Genomic DNA, 6,543 nt, shown 5'->3' with positions numbered 1-6,543 from the left:
TGCTCCTCGCACCCCCATCACGGAGGGATCTCTGACCCGCCCCGTGCGCAGCGCTCTCGGCTCCCCGGACCTCTGCTTTCCTTGTCACCCTCGGCTTCCTCGTGGCGTCTGCGCTGCTCTGGGCACCGGACTTGTCCCCCAGCGCGCCTTCTCCCACCCAGCGCATCCAGGGCACTCTCCGACGATCGAGGAGGAGGCGAGGCCACTGTCCTCCTCAGTCCTGGCGGCTTTCGTCCCCCAGCGGACACCCGCGCAGCCCGCCGACGTCCGGGTTGCACTTCGTGCTCTGCTTGAAGGGTGAACTGAGCCCCAGCCGCCGCTGACCGAAGCAGCTGCAGCCGTTCTGCAGGGGAAGCGCGGGTCCAGAGGAGGGGACCTAACCAAGGCTACCTTGAGAGGGGCGCTCATTCATTTAGCCCAACGCCTGCCCAAAGTCCTGAGCTCTTCTGTGCTAAGCCTTGTTTTGAGTGCTGAAGATACAAAGGTGCACACATCACCTCGTCACTTTCTTCTTTCCTCCCTTCTCCTCCTCTGCCTGCCTGTCTTCTTGTTCTGCAGCTTTCTTTGGGGGATTCCTACCCCTGTTTGTGGTTTAACCACAGTCTGCTCCTTAGTGATTACCACCTTCTGTCTTCAATCCAGCTCTGGTGTCAGGGTCCCCGGTCTCCATATTTCCAACGTTTTCCGGCCTGAATGTGCCTGAGGCCCTAAAACTCAACACATCCTAAATCAAGTTCCCAAGTCTCTGAGACTCAGCGCTTTAAGGACCCTGCAGTGTCACTGCAGTGGCTCAGATCACTGCTGTAGCAGGAGTTTGATCCCCTGCTGGGGAACTTCTGCATGCTGTGGGTGCCGCCAAAAAAAAAAAAGTTCCCAAGTCTCTTCCTATGACCTCTACCTAAGGACACGTATTCCCCCAGGCCCTCCTGCATCTGCTTTCCCTCTGTCCTCCCGCTCTGTAATTCTCATTCATCTAACCCTAGGCTTCCTTCCCCTCTCCCCTATCCCAGGGCCCTTAGCACTGTTTGTACCTAGTTTATTCATTGGCGTGATTTTTATCTAATGTCTGTTTTCTTCATCACCATAGGCTCAACCAGTACCTTTTACAGTGCCTGATCCAATGTGTGCACTCAGAACTTCTTCTCTGGAGCGTGTGAATGAATAAGTGGTCAGTGAAAAAGTCAATCAGTAGTCAATCTAGGAAAGAAATGGAAATTTTTATTCAAGTCAACCTGAGGATTATCACCCAGGAAACAGTCTTTCAGAAAGTGCTGAGGACTATTTTGCCAATTAGAGGTCAAGGCATATGAGTTTTGAGACAAAGGATTATACATCAAAGTAACCTGTTGATGGTTTACATAGTCCAACAAGGCAAGTAGTGGGTTACTTTTTCATAGGATTGAAAAAGGAATGTTAATCTCCTGAGGAGTCACCTTGCTGGCACTAGGAGAAAATTCCCCCCTCTCTCTCTCTTTCCCTTCTCTCTTGCCAGTAGGCGTTCTGCGTCTTCTAAGGAGATCTAGTTAATGTATAATGCAGATACACGGTGCACACTAAAGGGGAGGATGTAATGGCTCAAATCGACAGAGAATTTTATGTTTAAAATTTGTCTTGTCCTGCATTAAAAATAAATTTATTGCATCAGAGTAAACCATTCCCCTACAGTAATGCAACTGCTTTTGTTATCCAGCTGAACAACCCAACCATTCACCCACCCAACGCTCAGCAAAGTCAATCTACTGACACTGGGTTGTGGTGAAAGATGGTGTTTATTGCAGGCACCAAGCAAGGAGAACAGGCAGCTCATGCTCAAAAGACCCAAACTCTCCAGGGAAGAGTTTTAAAGGCAATATTTGGAGTGTAGGTTGCAGGAGCCAAGACTTTGTTCTGATTGGTTTGTGGTGGTGAGGTAACAGGTGGTGTTTAGAGACTCTTAATCATCAACCTTCAGGTTCCAAGCAGTCTGGGGTCTGTGTGCTTGTGGTCAGCATGTCTCACCATCCTCCACTAGTGTGGGGGTCTTAGTTCTTGCAGAACAACTCAAAGATAAGTGTCATATTGTAAGGATATCGCTTGAGGAGGAACTAGTACTTGGTTGTATTGCTAAACTACTGTTTCTTGACTGCTTTTCCTTTGTTTCTTTATTCCCTCACTTCCCTAATTTGCTCTTTGGAATTCAGGAAAGGCCTTAGAGAGCAAAGTCTTTATTTCTACAAACCAGAAGCGGTCACGGTCACGGAGGGGCCTTTTCACCTGGGAGGACCCCACAGGGTCCTGCTTTGTTTCAGGCCCTCTTTTCTTTGCTCCTCCTCAATCTTGAGAGGAACAGGGGTGGGACAAGAAGGAGAATAAAGTTTTGGACAGAAAGGTTAGTCATAAACTTGGCAGGGGAGCTCGGTTTTTAGGGGGATTCGATTTCACTCTAAGGGGGATGTACACAGTGAGAGCATGGGCTCTGGAGCTCGATGCATATCCTGGTCCTGCCTCATTCTGGCTGTATGCCTTATCCAGCTGCCCTCTCCCAGCTTATAGTTTCACAAATAACATCGACTGTGATTTCAGAAGGTTGCTTTGAAGATTGCTTGAGTTAGAATTCCCATCGTGGCTCAGTGGAAACAAATTCAATTAGTATCCCTGAGGACAAGGATTTGATCCCTGGCCCCACTCAGTGGGTTGAGGATCCAGCGTTGGTGTGGCTGTGATGTAGGCCAGCAGCTACAGCTCCTATTTGACCCCTAGCCTGGGAGCTTCCATATACCACAGGTATGGCCCAAAGAAGACAAAAAAAAAAAAAAAGAGAGAGAGAGATTGTTTGAGTTAATACTCAGAGACTGCTTAACTCCTCTGATATGTAGTAAGCAATCAGTAAATATTTACTCTTGCAATTATATGCAAAAAAATCTGAGTGGCGGGAACAATGGCAAAGGTTTGACCAAGGAGGTGGCATTTGAGCTGAGACTTCAAGGCCAGGTAAAAATTTACCAGGCAGCAGTGCAGGCGAGTCAAAATCACCATTGAATGAGAAAGTGTTCCAATTGTTGAGAAAAATCCCAAGATATTTCAGGAATACTAGAGAATAAAGTGCAATTTCAACAAAAAAGATAAGAGTTCCCGTCGTGGCTCAGTGGTTGATGAATCTGACTAGCATCCTCGAGGATGCAGGTTCGATCTCTGGCTTTGCTCAGTGGGTTAAGGATCTGGCGTTGCTGTGAGCTGTGGTATAGGTCTCAGACACAGCTCGGATCCTGTGTTGCTGTGGCTGTGGCGTAGCCAGCAACTACAGCTCCAATCGGACCCCTAGCCTGGGAACCTCCATATGCCGCAGGTTCGGCCCTAAAAAGACAAAAAAAAAGAGATAACAAGTGGAAAGACTATACCAACTTCATGGATAGGAAAATTAAACATTGTAAAGGTATTCATTCCTCTCAAATTGATCTGTAAAATTCATTTAAATTCTAATTAAAATCTCAATAGAATTTTTATTTGACAAGCTAAATCTAAAGTTCTAATTTTTGCAAGAAGCCGAGAGTTAAGACATTTCTTGGGATTCAGAAAGTGATATTATTGGTGTAATCATTAGCTATTGGCATTAAGTTAGAAAAATAGATCAGTAGCATATAATAAAGAGCCTAGAAATAGACCCACATTTACATGGAAACTTGATATAAAAGGGAATGGACTAGCCAATGCCTACTGGCAGCTGCTAAACTAATTAGTTTTCAGCAGTAGAGACATTTTTCTCTCACTAAATATGTTAAGCACATAAGAAAATTTGACCATAATATATAATAAATAATTTCTGATTATTTAATCTACAAGTCATTTAATTATTCCCAAGTCTCATCAATTGAAATGGGGATTCAGGGAGTTCCCGATGTGGCTCAGCAGTAGCAAACCCAACTATTATCCATGAGGATGCTGTTTCATTCCCTGGCCTTGCTCAGTTGGCTAAGGATTTGGCATTGCCATGAGCTGTTGGTGTAGGTTACAGACACGGCCTGGATCTGGCATTGCTGTGGCTGTGGTATAGGTTGGCAGCTTGAGCTCTGATTCGACCCCTAGCCAGAGAACTTCCATGTTCTGCAGGCATAGCCCAAAAAAGGCAAAAGAAAAAAGAAAAGAAGGAAGTGGGGATTCAAATGATATGTGCAAATTTGCCCAAAAAATACTGACAAAGTACTGATGAGGATGTGTAGCAACTGGATCCCTCATTCCTTGCTGGTGGGAATGTGAAATTACTAGTACTGACACTCTGAAAAACAGTTTGGCAGTTTCTTATAGAGTTAAACATCTATTTACCATATTCTCCTGGGTATTTATGCTAGGGAAATAAAAACTCACGTTCACACAAAAAATCCACAGGTGAATGTTCAGAGCAATTTTATAATAGCCCCAAGCTAAAAACAATCCACATGCCCTTCAGCGAGTAAGTGGTATAGAGGCTGTGCTCCAGCCACACGGTGGAATACTACTCAGGGGAGAAAAAAGAACATACTTGGATGGATCTCAAGGGCATTACACTGAGTAAAAAGCCAGTCACAAAAAAATGAGAAAAATTAGAAGGTGGTGGAACAGACCACCCATCGCCAAGGGTTAGGGTGAGGGGAGGAGGTGTCTATAAAAAGGTAACTGAGTAGTTTTTTATTCTAATTGTGGTAATGGACACACTAATCTATCCATATGATAACATTTCATAGAACTACACACATGCGTGCACACACACACATACACAAACACAGTGCATGCAAAAATCATTAAGTCCAAATAAGCTCTGTATTTGAGTTGATAGGACTGCACCAATGTCAATTTCCTGCTTTTAATAATACACTGTGGCTATGTGGAATGCTGAATTGGGGCAATCTGGAGAATGGTATATGGGAAATCTCTGTATTATTTTTGCAATTCCTTGTAAGTCAAACTATGCTAAAATTTAAAAATACTTTTTAAGTTGTAGTAAATTAAAAAAATAAACTTTAAACTAAGAACCCAGTCCCTCCCACTTCATATTTTTACAGTTGATATTGTAGCAAAGAAAATGGTATTACTGATGACATTGTGACTGCATAAGACATGCCAGGGAATGCAGCCAGTGAATAGCCGTCCTTAGACTTTAGATACTTTTATTTGAGTCTGTTTGCATGTGTTTGGGCAGGGCGTGTAAGTATTTCTATGGGTAGGACTGCTGCAAGGACTGGTCACTGCTACTAAAAGTAGGCAAAGCTTGTTTCCATATTTTAACTTGGGAACCTGGTTTTATTTGTACACAAGTTTTGGTTGCTAAAAATTCAGGGCCTGATTTCCTTGGAGTATAGGATGTTGCCATTAAAAGAGAACTTTGGTCAGCTTTTGCTAGGTTCAGCTTGCAACAACAAATATTTACTCCAGTGCTGCAAGCCCGCGAAGAGTCTGTGGTTTTCCAGCTCGGCCCCAGGCTGTGGGTAGACTGTGGGCAGCCCCACGCTCTTCTCATTCTGGACTGTGGGTCTGTGTCCCTTGGCTCTCTCCTTCCGAGACCCACATCGAGGAAGTAGACACTCAGGACATGCTGTTCTCGAGGCAGAGAGCAGAAGCAAGAGGGCTGGTGGGACCTTGCAGCACCTCTAAAGCTTCTGCTCAGGTACAGCATACATTTCCCTCTTCCATTTGCCAAAGCAAGTCCCATGGCCAAGTCTAAAGTCAACGGGGACGGGGAGTTCCCGTCGTGGCTCAGTGGTTAACATATCCGACTAGGAACCATGAGGTTGAGGGTTCGATCCCTGGCCTTGCTCAGTGGGTTAAGGATCTGGTGTTGCCTTGAGCTGTGGTGTAGGTCGCAGACATGGCCTTGAGCTGTGGTGTAGGTCGCAGACATGGCTCGGATCCTGAGTTGCTGTGGCTCTGGTGTAGGCCAGCAGCTACAGCTCCAATTTGACCCCTAGCCTGGGAACCTCCATATGCCGAAGTGGTGGCCCAAGAAATGGCAAAAAGACAAAAAAATTAAAAAAATAAAAAACAAATGAAGTCAATGGGGATGGGAGTGTTCTAAAATTAGGCTGCGATAATGGTTGAGATACTGGAAAGATGATACCAGCATTCGGGTTCTTATTCACGGCAGTCGGAGAATGAACTCCCCAAACACACAGGCAGCAAGCAAGCAAAAGTTTTTATTGAAGGAAAGCAGATAGCTCCCAGGACTGCTAGGAGTGGGGAGAAGAGCCCCCTTTCTCTATTGTCCTACAGGCGTTTTTATCTCTTTAATGTGGGGAGAGGCACCAAATTGGGGTCCAGAAAGATGTGTTTTTCTCCCATTGGCCTTATTCAGTTACCTGTGTCAGTCCTTGTCCAGTTGGGCTTTTGGGGTTGGAAATGTCCTGAAAGCTCTGTGGTTTTTGGTTTTGGTCCTTTTCTTTTACCGTTCCTCTCATTCCTCTTTTATCAGTTGAGGAGTGGGCTAGAGATTCGCATTTTCTATAGTAAACAAAGTCTGTGGGGAATGCACATTTCTTAGAATAAAACAAGGCCTGTGGAGATGTTACTCCCTGGAGCCCTTAAGCCACAAATGTT

The sequence above is a fragment of the Phacochoerus africanus genome, chromosome 14 (assembly GCF_016906955.1).
Source record: "Phacochoerus africanus isolate WHEZ1 chromosome 14, ROS_Pafr_v1, whole genome shotgun sequence".
NCBI lineage: Eukaryota > Metazoa > Chordata > Mammalia > Artiodactyla > Suidae > Phacochoerus > Phacochoerus africanus.
The sequence above is the reverse complement of the archived record's forward strand: the minus strand, read 5'-3'. Positions refer to the sequence as shown.